This window comes from Columba livia, chromosome 15 (assembly GCF_036013475.1).
Source record: "Columba livia isolate bColLiv1 breed racing homer chromosome 15, bColLiv1.pat.W.v2, whole genome shotgun sequence".
In the NCBI taxonomy this organism is placed as follows: Eukaryota; Metazoa; Chordata; class Aves; order Columbiformes; family Columbidae; genus Columba; species Columba livia.
Genome location: NC_088616.1, coordinates 16,985,003 through 16,998,334, shown reverse-complemented (window position 1 = coordinate 16,998,334; position 13,332 = coordinate 16,985,003).

The window sequence follows — 13,332 nt, the reverse complement described above, 5'->3', positions numbered from 1 at the left end:
AGTTATTACTGGAAGAAGATGACTCAAAGCATTTCAGCAGCAGACAATGAAAGCTCTGTTTCATAATGGCAGTAGAATAATGTTGCTTTTAAGGCTCCTATCTGTTTCAAATATGATGTATTAAATGTTCTTTTGTGGTGTAGAAACCTATTCAGGGAGAAGAATTCACACTCTCAGGAGCTTTTAATCAGCTCAGTGTGGGTGCGTTTCACGCTGAAGAGGTGCGAGCGCGCACACGTGAAGCAGCGGGCGCGCGCGGTGCACGTTGGGCTCTCGTGTCGGCGCGCGCCGGCGCCGCGGGCTCCCCTGGTGCTGCGCGGCATGGCCTCCGGAGGAGCTGCTGGAAACGCAGGAAAAACTAACAAACAAAAAGCTGTGAAGTTGTTAACTTTAGAATTTCACCTCTTGACTGAGGCCTTTGCATTTGCTCTAAATTAGCACTGCTTTTCCCTGAGCATTTCAAGAAAAGAGCAGAGGAAATGCTGCTGCTGTGTCAGCCATGTTGCCTCCCCTCGCCGCTTTCAAACTTCTCCCTTCCCACTTACAATCTAATGCTTTACTTGCATAAATCCTTCATTCTTGGAGTTACCCCACAGCAAACACCGCGTCTGTGTGTAAACGCCCGCGTCTGGGCTCCTGTGAGAGGGGCTGCAAAGCGGCCCTGCAGGGCCCGGTTCCGGCCGGTCCCAGCCGGTTCGGGGCGCTCCAGAGCACCTGGCTCCGCAGGGCGAAAGCAGCAGCGGTGCGGGAGCCGGCTGGGTGACCCCTGCAGGGCAGAGGCGCGGGAGCAGACGAGAGCTGTGGAGAGGTGGAGGAAGGGGCAGGGAAGGGCTGACGGACACCATGAGGTGGGGGAACGGACACCACGAGGAGAGGGCACGGACACCATGAGGTGGGGGAACGGACACCATGAGGTGAGCGCACGGGGGCGGGAGGGAGTGAGGAAGCCGCTGCCAGGGCAGGGAGCCCGCGGCGGGAGGAGCCGAGCCTGGCGAAGGGGAGGGAAGGTGCTTCCCCACGGGTTTGTTTCCTTGTTTGTCTCTCAATAACTGAGTCAGTAATTAAAGTTTTATTTTAATTTGCAATAAATTAAATTGAGTGAAATGCCCCCAGTTCTGCTGCTGACAGTAAGCAGCCTGGCAAATGTTTCTAGCTGTGGTAATTTTGATGGCTGGATCTTGTACAACCAGGACTTTGGAAACATTGTCATGGAAGCTCATTAAGGGAGATTTCGGTGCTACAAAAAGCAGTTGCTTCTTTTTTTCTTTTTTTTTTTTTTCTTTTTTCTTCATTGTCTGGTGCTTTCCCCCTGGCTGCACTGAGGTTCTGCATGTGGTTAATATGCTCTTGGAAAATTTTTCTTGAGGGAGCAATAAAACTTGTCCTGAGCTTGTAAGAAGTGAAGTGCGCATCTTGCTGTCACGGTGAAGTTTCAGGCGTTGGTGCTGCTCTGCTGTCCGTGTTTCCAGGGGAGAACAGTAACTGCGCCATGTTTTGGCAGGGGACTCTTTTGGATTTGCGAGGGCAGAAGCTGTTTGTTTCTCGTGCTCAACAATGTGAACCTCATTAGCACTTTGTATAAATATGTATCTCGCCATTTTATCCGTGGTGGTCAGATTTCTTTGAAGAACAGGTAACTGCCCCAGAAATCAGCTGTCATAACGAAGTGCTGATAAAAGCCCTTTTCCAACCCACCTGATTCTTGTGCTCCACTACATGGTGGAGATATTTGTTATATTAGAAGTTATATTTGCTTTGGCTTTTAAAATTCATGTGCCCTACGTCCTAATACCGGGCCTCACTTCCTGCCTATGGCCTATTGGAATTTTTTAGGAAAGGGTATTTTTGCGGGCTCTAAGATGCTCTCAGGTGCAGCCTCAGTGCAGCCTCCATGGGCTGGGACAGGACCCGCTGTGTGGAGCTTTCTCAGTCTGTGTCTGGGAAAGGACAGAGACCTTTGCAAGCGCTTTGTTTCTCTTGATACTAACGCATTAATTATTGTTTCACTTCAGTCCTTGCTGCTGTTTGTAAGAAGCTGCCATTAAATAATCTATTCTGCTTATTCAGCAAGAGTTCCCATCAGTAGCAATTCATAAACCACTTTACAGTGGGTCAGTATTGCTTAACCATCCCTTGAAGCAATACAAGTGGCACAGAACTTTTAATTGGGGTCTGGTGGTGTCGCTTAAATGTTTCACTGTGTAATAGATGTCCCCATTCCTTTCTATAATAAAAAAATAGCCATTATCAAGTAGAGAAAGATGCCATAGTAAAATTCTGTAAGTTAAGCACATACATTATTATAAAAGCTATTTTTTTTAGCATCTCATGCAATATCCTTCATTTTTTTCTTTCAGTATGAGCGTGTGAAGGGAGTGCTGTCTGAGATTCTGCACAGGACCGGCACTGGGGACTTCAGACTCCTGGTCTGACTCTGCACGTGATTTACGTTCTAAACATGAAGTAAGTGTGGGGAAAAAAAGACTTTGTACTTTGGATACTTTGGGGAGTGGGTGTAAAACATATTTGCTTTGTAACCCATGGGTGAAAAACGCTGCTCTCAGTTAAAATAATGTTTCTCGTTAAGGTACTGCAATCTGGGAGGTCCAAACTCAATATTCTTGGGATTGAAGGACTTTGGAAGCACTTGTGAGAGTGTCCAAAACTGTATGATCTCCCAAAGACCCTTTATCCTCTTCTCCCTTTTACTGCACATGCTTGGCAACAACTAGCCGAGACTGAATGTGTGGACATGCACAGATAATATAGGAGATGGCAAGATCACAATAAGAAAAGTAACAGGCAGATGAATTAGTCTTGCAGGCTGTATCTGGTTTCCAGATGAGTAGCTACATGCATCCTGTGTGAGATGTGTTGCTAACCGTAACGGGAAAACCGTTTTATCAATATACTGTGTCAATTCTATGGAGATTAAGGGCAGTGGAATTCTAGCACAAGCACAAAATGTTGTACAAAGTGCTCCTATACAATTTAATCCTTTAATCCATGCAGTAAATAAATGTTTTTGATGTGAAACATAATCACTTTGATTAATGCAGCAGAGGGGGATGTTTTTTCTTCTGCTGCTTTAGGTAGGATAAATAGGAAAAAGACTGGTTGGGGTTTGGCAGAATAAGCCCTATCCTTTAGACAAGCTAATCTTGGGTTATGGCACCGTTGTTAGCAGAATACACCATGGCTCAATTTGTCATCAGTGATTTCTCGAGTATGATAAGTATTTCAGAGAGTTTAGTTATTGATAGTGGATAATGTATTTTTCTGAAGCTCTGCTCTTTAAAGGGAATGTCCGCTTGATAACTTCAGTGTCCTGACCCTGCACAGTTCAGTGTGTACGTCAGCAGAACCTGCTGAGAGATACGGGGCCACCAACATCAAAGCATTGCATTAGCTCATTCACATTTTATGGAATTGTTTTATTTTCAGAAAGCAATATAATGGTTGTTCATTTTTAACCATTTCCAATAAAATTAATTCCAATTATTCTTCCAAACTTTAAACGAGAAACAAAGTGAATTGCAAGTTTTTGATGGGGTGCAGTTGGGGTGTTCTCAACTTTACAAGCATTCTATGTCAGCTTAATACCAAACCATATATTTTTATGGTTGAAAACTGTAAGCAAATACTATGCTATTGATAGCTTATATTTGCGATAAATAGTATAAATAGTAAAGTGATGATGCATTTTCCTCAGAAATCCAGAGGGGATTTTTAGTGCATTTTTTGTTGTTGTTGTTAATATGTAATATTTTCAGTCTGATTTTCCATCCTGCAAGCTATAAATCTTACCTGTTTACAGGTGCGTGTAGAAGTCTGCGGACTAACGATTTCAAAGTGCTATCACATGAAAACAATGGTGTGGCACAATAGTTGACTCCCTTGGGAAATTACACAGCTATCTCGGTACTCAGGAGGTTTGAAACTGTCAGTGCTTGGTAAAGATGAGTAATAGCAATCCTAGGTGTTCTCAGCCTTGAGTTTTAAAGTTGTTTTCAACTCTCAATGCAAATGTCCCTTTCAAGGTGAAAAATGTCATACCAGAACGGCTGAAAAGTTTCCAGGCAATTACACTGGTGAATAAGTGTGTGTGGATTCTTGATAACTTCCAAATAAGCTCTTTTTAAAATAAATAATAATAGTGAAAAGGCAAGAACCTCTGTAATTTATGTATGGGTTGGCTGGGCTGAAGAAAATAAAGTATTGAGTAAATCTGTAAGGCTATTTACTGATTGTTGAAATCTATAAATGATCTTTTAATCAGTGTTGTGCTAAGCTTGCCACTGCAGATCCGGCTCTGCAAAGACTGTCAGGTATTATGCAATGACATGATCTAATCTCAGTGACGTGCGGAGCCCTGGGTCTGGTTTTTAAATTGCAAACCAATATAATAAGCAGTAACCCATTCACAGGTTATCTCTTAATTTGAGAGACTACATAAGCAGCAAACGAGCATATATAGGCAGCAAAGGTGGTGTCGCTTCTGTCTCACCTATAGCTCTGTTTGCTGTTGGCAACGTGAAGTCTTGTACTGTAATGTGTTTCATGTTCATGTTGTGGCAGGAGTTTGGCTGCTTGTTCCACTGTTGCCAAGAATCTGCTTTTGTCTTCTTCTGGTGGTTTTAGCGGCTTGAAACACAAAAACACAGAGAGAGGATTGTTACAACTGTGATCACTACTGAGCAAATGAAGGTTAATATTTCAGAGAGGAGGAATTTGTCTAATGTATGCTGTGATTTTCATACTCTTCTGTTGACTGCACACCCAAATGGCACCACGTTCGTGTTAAGCACAACTAAGATTTAATTAACCTGTTGCTCCTGTGATATGGCCCCTGTATAACACCTGAAAGCAAGAAAAATTTGGGTCAAAGAGGTTACATGACAAGCTCTTGGTCAACCTGTCGGTTTCTGTGAGAGTGGGATTATAACTGCCCGCAATGTGAGGAACATGTGAGTTTTGCCTTTGGTTGCAAGTACAGCAACCATTTAAATGCTGGCTCTGCTATTGAGTCACTCGGTGTTGGATGTATCTTCACCTCTGTGGTTATTCCCCGCAATTTTCCTGCTCCTTCATTCTTGTTCTCTTATTGCATTGTGTGAAAAGGCTCGGGATAGATTCCCCGCTGCACTAGCTCAGCTTCTCTGCAGTTTTCACATTTGATGCACTGAGACCAACTCAGCAGCTGAGAATGTGCACATTGCCGGGAATATGTCAGGGGACTGTGAAATGAGAGCAGCTAAAGCCTCCGTATCCTCCCTGATAACTTTGTGTCTCCTTGAGCATGAAGCAGAGCACATAGAAGGTGATGTGCTAATGCCGAATGAATTACAGCGGAGCCATCGCAGGGAGAGCTGCACTGTTGTGATGGAGAGGGCTGAGCACAGTGTGCCCGGGCTGTTCCTGCGCGGGACGGGACGGGACGGGACGGCCGTGACCCGCTGCTCCGTTTGCCCGCACAGCTGCTGTGGAGCCGCTCCGGGCTCTGAGTTGTCCCCCACTGAGCTGCAGGCACTCCTGCTGAGTGGGATGAGGACACATCTTCTAAGATGAAGACAGGCTTTCTGAAAACAAGCTGTAAGATTCCAGTGGGAGTAAACGAGAATCCTAGTCTATGAGAAGATATACATGCTTCCTTGAAACTCTTACTTGTAGCTACCTTGAAAAATGACTTTAAAATCCCTGTTTAGCAAATTCCCTTATGCAAAAGGGAGTTTTTATTACTCTAACAGTTATTATTTAATGTGAATTTGAATTTTAAATAACCCATTTCCAAAGAAATAGGTAAACTTGATTGCAATTCTTTTCCCCATCATTATCCTTTAGGCAAATAGTATGTGGTGTGCCTGGAGAAACCTGAAGGCCTTCTTAGTAAACTGCCAGTTATGCTGCAGAAGGAAAGGGGATATATTTGGATGATTTATAAATGGCAGAAATAAGTCTGGTGCCATGTGGTATCAGGTATAGGTTTGTAGGATAAGTGGGAAGAATATTTAATGTTGTAACTCTGAAGCATAGCAAGCAAAAGAGATGAAAATACAAATTTAAAGCAACTTCTCTTAAGGCAAAAAGAAGTATTAAAGCAGGTAAAGGAAGTACGTAAATAAATAACTGGAGGAAGGTACTTCTGTGAATCATCTAGTACAGACAACTGTCAAAGATACAAGGCTCTACAACTGTTTTTATCTAGTGCTTTATGGCTGTGATCTGGAAAAGTGCTTGCACACATGTCTAACATGGAAGCAATTCCACTGCTCTCAGTGACTTAGGAACAAATGGGCAGCCATCTGTGAATACGTTTTCAAGCGTAGAGCTATCAGACTCTCATTCTTTGTGCACCTTCAAAGCATGCACCGAAGTCGGTGGGAATTTGGGCCAGTGGAGATTTCATCTGGAGTTCGTTTGGCACAGTCTCCTAGCAGAGCTTGTATTTCCTTTCAGGATGGAAGTCATTAACAAAAGAAAGAATTAGGCAGCCATTTCACCCCTCCACATCACCCACTCAAGACAAAACGTACTCTGATTGCTGCTCATGGAGGCTAACGTGCTTAGCCTGGAGATGCTTATCCTCGGCCTGGTACTCTTGGGCTGATGGCTTCAGCAGCTTGCAGGGCCTGCAAAGACAAAGCTGGGAAGATAGGGCCAGGCGAGCCTGGTGCTAGTGACAGGGACGTCTGCCGAGGGCAGAATCCTTAAGCTTTGAGAAAGATGTTCTTTAAATTGGGGGGTTCCTGCTCACATGGGGAGTGCCATGGATGGGTTGATGTAGCATAGGAACTTGTTCTCTTGTATCCCTCCTGCCGGGACTGAGCTCACTCTCCGTATCTTGTATTCCACAGCTACCCGCTCCCCAGCCTGTCCCAAATGTGGCTTGTGACAGCCGAGCCCTGGGTAGGCTTGGCACGGCAGAGTGGCTTGAAACAACGGGCAAAATATGGCGTTTGCTGAATTTTTTGTAGTGCGGTTGAAAAGAGTGGATACGTTGATATCTGTGTATCTCTAGAATTCTCTGATCTAGTCCTGAAAATTGTAATTATTATTTTGGTTATGGCTATTAAGGATCAATGATGTGCATAAAGCTGCAAACTGTTTCTGTGATAACTTATCAACAGAGTAAGATTTGTCTTTTTCTTGGAAGCCTCTCCTTTTTGAGTGTGAGAAACAAAGCAGTCTGACAATATTTTTTCCTGAAGGATTAATCTTCTAATCCATATTGATACACACTTGAAAAACAGCACTTACCATACAAACATCATTTCTTACCTACCAATTACCTGGAATCATTTAGTTGAAAGCCCATTATACATTCCTACCATGTGTAGATCAACACTGTGCATCTGTGAAACAGTCCATTGATATGGACGTAATTAGATTTTTATCAGTTTCAGCTAGGTGTAACCATTTCATTGTAATTGACCTGGATTAGTTTCTACATGTCTCCCTCATTAAAACGTATAGCACCTGTGCTAATGGGTTTTGTTTCTATCAAGATATAATGAGGACTGGCATATCTGCATATTCTCCTAGCTCACCAAGAGCAGAGACAAATACTCTATTTTATTACCATCTGACAGAGACATAATGATTGCTGGGAAACCCATTACCATGGTATTATGCAATGATTTAACTTTAAACCTCGCCATGCTGCAGCCTGGAGTTTTAGGGCCCCGGGAAGCGCCTGGGTTTTTGTTTGAATAGTGTGAGCTGAGCTGATTCCCTTCTCCCCATGTGCTGTACACAGTCTATTTGCTTTGTAGATTTCCAACTGATCTTGAGTGTATTTCATTACTGTGCTGTGTAATTAAGGAATATCACTGAAAGACTGAGAGAAAAACACGTGATAAAACTGCAGGTAGAGCAGGAAGCTTGTACCAAAGACAGAACTTTGAGCATATTTTTTCCTTCTCAGTACTCCTGATTCGCACACCCCCGTGACACTGTGCTTTATAGGTAACGTGTCCTGCTGCCTCTTTTGAGGCAGCTGGTCAGCTTCTCTGCAGCTTTGCAGGTATAGACAGGTACTTACAGATACAAACAAGCATTTCAGCTGTAATTTGTGTCTTCATTCTCTGTACAGCTTACGCTCTTCCAAATGCTACTGCTGAGCTGATTTCTTCAGAGCTCAGTTTAGTGCAAACGACCATGACAGAAAATGTCACTGAGCACAGTTTATCATCTGAACACAAACCCCTCAGTAACGCAGAATAACCCAGCTCGTCTGGGGAATGCTGGCTGCAGTCTCTGCCTCCGCGCTAGACAGGGGAGAGGGGTATGTGCTGGTAATTTGTCTCTTTCACCTGACATAGGAGGTCCTTAAAGATCCTAAATGTCTATAGGGTAGTTGGGAATGCCAGCTCTAAGCCCTTGTAGCCTGTTTGACAAATTCATCTCGTGGTGTGTTGTTTCACTGTATGCGGAGGGGTCAGTGCTTTGGAGAGAGATACCACTGTTCTTCCTTACACTGAGTAGTAATACTCCTGAAGATAACCAAAGTTTTGTACAAGTGCTGAATAGCTTGAATTAAATGTTTGATTGTTTCTATGCAGTTTCTGGGGAGAAACATCCATACTGCAAATTACTCGCTAATTAACAATCTCGATAACAGTACTAGTACTAGTACAGTGGTTGGGGTTGGAAGGGACCTGGAGATCATCTGGTCCAACCCACCTTCTAAAGCAGGTTCACCTGGAGTAGAAGGCGAAGATGGAACTTATTTCTCTCCTAGCCCAGTGGAATCATGGTAGTAGTGCTCAGAAGAGCAGACGGGTATGTTCTGGAAGCAGTGTTTCGGTTCTCCTTTTGGTGTGTCAAATTCAGAGTGTTGAAGTATTTTTAAAAGTTCGTTCTTTCATGTATGTATACACGAATACACACTTCTGAACGGGGGGACAGGAAGAGAGTTTTGTCATTTTGGGAACTTTCTGAAGTTCAGAAGTTGCGATAGAGACTAAATGTGGATGTCCAGAATTAGACAGTGGTTTGTATTTAGCATGAAAAATGACAGGAATGTTTGGTAAACCTTGTTTTCATCTAATTGGCAACGAGAACTTTGCAATACGATGACTTTTAAGACTGAATTCCACCTTGAGCTTGTTTACCTGTGTTTTAGCGTTTAGAAAGGAGGGAGGTGGGAAAAGTTCTTATACTGTGTCTGAACACTGGTGAGCAGGTTAACAGATTGAAATGCCTGCTGAAAAAGATAATGCAAAATTGATAAAAGAGGCTGTGCACACCTGAAGATAGATGGAAAGCTTTCTCCATATTCAGTGTTTGATCATGTAAGTAATTTAGCTGTGTTATGTCATAGAATCGTAAACACAGTATTTCACCTGGGAGAACTGCTATCGGTTTATAGAGCAGGTTTCCCAGTTGGAAAATGAACCATATGGTGCATATGTCAAACCAAGGGAAGGTGGTAAGCCTCTCAATACATAGAGTTAACAGATTGACTCTTAATTAAGATCAGATGGTGCCTACCATTAATCAGATACCCAGGAAGCCTATTTATAGTTGCCTTGATCTTGGGTGTAAAGTTGTTATGTGAACAAATTTCTCCACTTACCCAAAATCAATTCACTGATGTGAATGGATGTTGAACGTGACCCTTGGTCTGTGTTGGGGGAATTCCTGTGCGTGGAGACGGGCGGTGGTGTGGCCAAGCCAGCTGGCTGCTGCTCAGGCGCTTGTAAGGTTGTCGCTCTTGGAGGAGGACACGGCGCAGAGCAGCGGGAGCCAGGACGCGCTGCGCATGGTAGAACTCGCTCCTGGAGCGCAGAAAGGGGGATGTCTCTTGATTTCTCCACCTGCCTCCTGTTGCTGTCTGGCTCTTGGCTCTTCACCGTGCTTTCAGATTCTAGAAAACACCGAGGCATTTCAGTCTATTGCAAAATCCTTATTTGCTCTCAGAAATATTAAAGGTTATTTTTTAAAAGTGGTGGTGTGTGTAGACCAAAGAGATCTAAAAGTCGGTGGTCCCCAGAGAGAAAGAGCAAGACTTGTCTCTTACCCCTTAGAGAGGTCCTTTGTGATACAACTTCCGCAGCCCTGTGCAGGGTAAAGTTGTACCCCTTGGTTATCTCTTCTAATAAGTTTAATTTTATTAATGGCTTTTCCGTGCAGTCCTGCCCTGCATTGCCAGTGTTTCAAGCTGAGCATTGAACTAAGACATTTGAGAGGAAAGGATACAAACTGATAATAAAGTTTGGGTTTATTTCTGGATTCGTTTAAGTTAGCCCCTACTGGCTCCTCTTCAAAGTGGCACAAAAGCCTTTGGCAATATTGTGTCAGCCCCAAAAAGCTGACCTGTTCTTCTCACCCAGTATGTGGCATCAGGCTGGCATTTCATTGTCACCGATGCCATCAAAGAAATATTGTTTGCAATGCAGCTTATGGGGAAAGGTAAGAGTAGATTCCTCCAGAGGACTCTGTGGATACCAGTTACTAGCCAGTTCAGTCACTGGGGCTGTGAAAAGACTTTCTGCAGATCAAAGCATTTCCTTTTCTTTCCTGTAGCATTTTCTGCACTTAGGTTAAAGTGATCATTCTGCCTATATTGTATATCCATGTGTATAGAGTGTGTCAGAAAGTGCCGTAATGGTTTTTGAGTAATGAGAAGGAAAACAGTTGTGTGCAGAAGTTTTTCCAACCAACTGTAGGATTGCTGTCACAACATATAACTGCAGAGCTCAAATGCTTCCCCATCTTGCATTATTATTGCACATAGAATTTTATGTTGTGTTGAATAGGAAGAAATAAGGTCGGTGCACAGTGATGCTTTAAGCTTATTATTGATGTTTTAAAGGATTATTTTTCTTACGTAAGTACAAGATATTGATAGCTAAACTGTATCCATGTGTTTGTTTCAGGTAAACATTCTGCTGGGATTCAATTTATGAGAGGGATCTCTCTCTTAAAAGCATTGGACATGTCTGCATACTAATAAGAGATTATGCTCTTTAGTCCTACATATCGGAGTGATTGAAAACAGGTCATTTAACTCCAGCAGAAGTTTGGTTAGTGTGTAATTATGAAATGCACCCAAAATGACGCTGAGGCTGCTGGCTTTGGAAACCTCCTCTCTTTGGAATCAAGTGTTGTGTTCATTCGTGTGTTTCTTGGGCTGGAAGACTAGTGTGTTTTTAATGTTGTAGAAAGAAGAAAAAAGAATGTGTGTGTAGAGAAAATGACTAGAGCTGTGCAAACCTTAGAGGGACGGGAATCGCTTCTTCCTAAGCCCAGGTTTGTGTTTGCAGTGCACCAAAAGGAGCCTGTTGGCTGTGCCTGTTGGCTGTGCCTGTTGGCTGTGCCTGTTGGCTGTGCCTGTTGGCTGTGCCTGTTGGCTGTGCCTGTTGGCTGTGCCTGTTGGCTGTGCCTTTGGCTGTTTTTGTTTTTCCCCCTCGAGCTGTGGCCAAAGCGGGAGCTTACTCTGTGGGGAGCAGTATTTGGTGCATTAATGAGATGTGGAAGAGACCGATTTGTGGTTATGCTGTAAGAATAAATCAGGGCGAAGTTCTTCTACATCTGCAAGAATTCAGTCCACATTCCAGAGTTGGGCAAGTGATTCCAGTAAAGAAAAATATTGTTTTTCCCCTATCTAAAGCCATAAAAGTTTTTCTGGGTAGCGATATTCCCAGTTTAACTCTTTATTAGAAATGCTTGCCTCAGAGGCTGTGTGTGCGTGGCCAAGGGAGACCTGACCCCAGGCCATCGCGCTCCAGACGCGGGGCCGCGAGCAGAGGTGCCAGTGCCGCAGCCTGTGGAGCATGTGCCGTGCTGCGCCGTGCCGTGCAGTCCCTGTGCCCGTGTCCCGCCTGTGCCCGTCCCCACGCTGCTGCCAGCGAGCGTCCCTGCGCGGCCTCTCCCTGCGGTGCAGGTGAACAGCTGCAGATCATCCTGCCTCAGGAAGCGTCACACCGTATCAGAACAACTCTTTATTTGCTGAGTTTTTATTGTCTTTTTGGCGAGTTTTGGTTTACTCTAGGGCAGTGTGTTCTGAGCCAGCCAGAAACTGTATTTGTGAATCTGATAAAGCAAAGGCCTTTACTTGGTGTGAAATATGAGTCTGATTCAAAGCCCTCTCGAGCTCTTGGAAATAGTTCCATTGATTGCAGCAGGCTTGGATCTATTCTTTCTTCTGTGAAAATTCTGTAATAAATGAAGCTGCTTTGGGTCGTTGGGAATGAAGGACGGCAGCTCTAGGTAGTGTTATTACTGTGGTGCCAGTCATCTCCAGCTGTATTAGGGCTGTTACATGTCCATGGGAAACGGTTCTTTTTGTGAGTTCCGTAAGAACTTTTTGGCTTTTCATTCCTGGTTTGTGCTGGTTTCTTTTCAGTTCGTGGCTTTTTGTTCTTTTGTCTCCATTGGTGTTCCAGTCATCCAGAGAGCCAGTAGCTCATTAGGTACCTTGCTGGATTCCAAAGTTTAGCTCCTAACCTGGATAATTTATTTAGACCATTGGCATCTTGTGTAAGAGACTTTATCACGTAGCAGTCTCAGACTGCACCAGCCTTTTAACTAACAGTGCGCTCGGTAAGCAGCACTCTGTAACACGCTGTGTCTGTACCATGGTTCTAGAACGTCCTTTCAACTTCTCTTTAGTTAATAAAATGCTTTTGATACACCTAAAATTAAAAGTTTCTCCTGGCTCATTTTTCCTATGTGGTAAGCACCTTCTTCCGATATCTGAACTTACAGGGTATGTAGCTTTATCTGTCCGGTCTTTTGCTGCCTGGTGTTGATTGAGTTATGTGTAGCCCCAGAAAGCTCTGTCATGTGGTTTCATTTTTTGAAAGTTCCTCCTCTCATTCAAAGATGCAGGGGCTCACATAAAGTTATTTTCAAAAATGTTTCGGTTTGGCATGTCAGTGTGCAAATAGGATCCTCTGAAATCCGTCGAACCCTGACTTCTGGAAATACTTGAATTTGAAATTTGAAGGAATGGATAGCAACTGTACCACTCTTAATATTGATTTAGCTAAATAAGAGGAACTTGTGAGAAATCAACAAAACCCAAGTGTTCCTCCTTGCCCTGGTCCAGTTCTGTGCAGGTTGTTTTCAGTAGTGCATGTTCCCTTCTTTTCTGGCTTTAGAAAACTTGGTATTTTGATTCCTCCCTGGTCTGCTGAGCTTTAGAAACTAACCCTAATATATCAATTAGGATGAGAAATACTCTTTCCCTGGCATAGACCCATGGAGGTTCCTGACGGCCATTTGGATGAAGCCCAAGCTCTTGTAGTGGTTGCCTGTGGTGAAAGTCCAACTGCTTTTGTGTGTAACAGACCGCTGGGCATGGATGGAGCATGTTTGCATGGATCC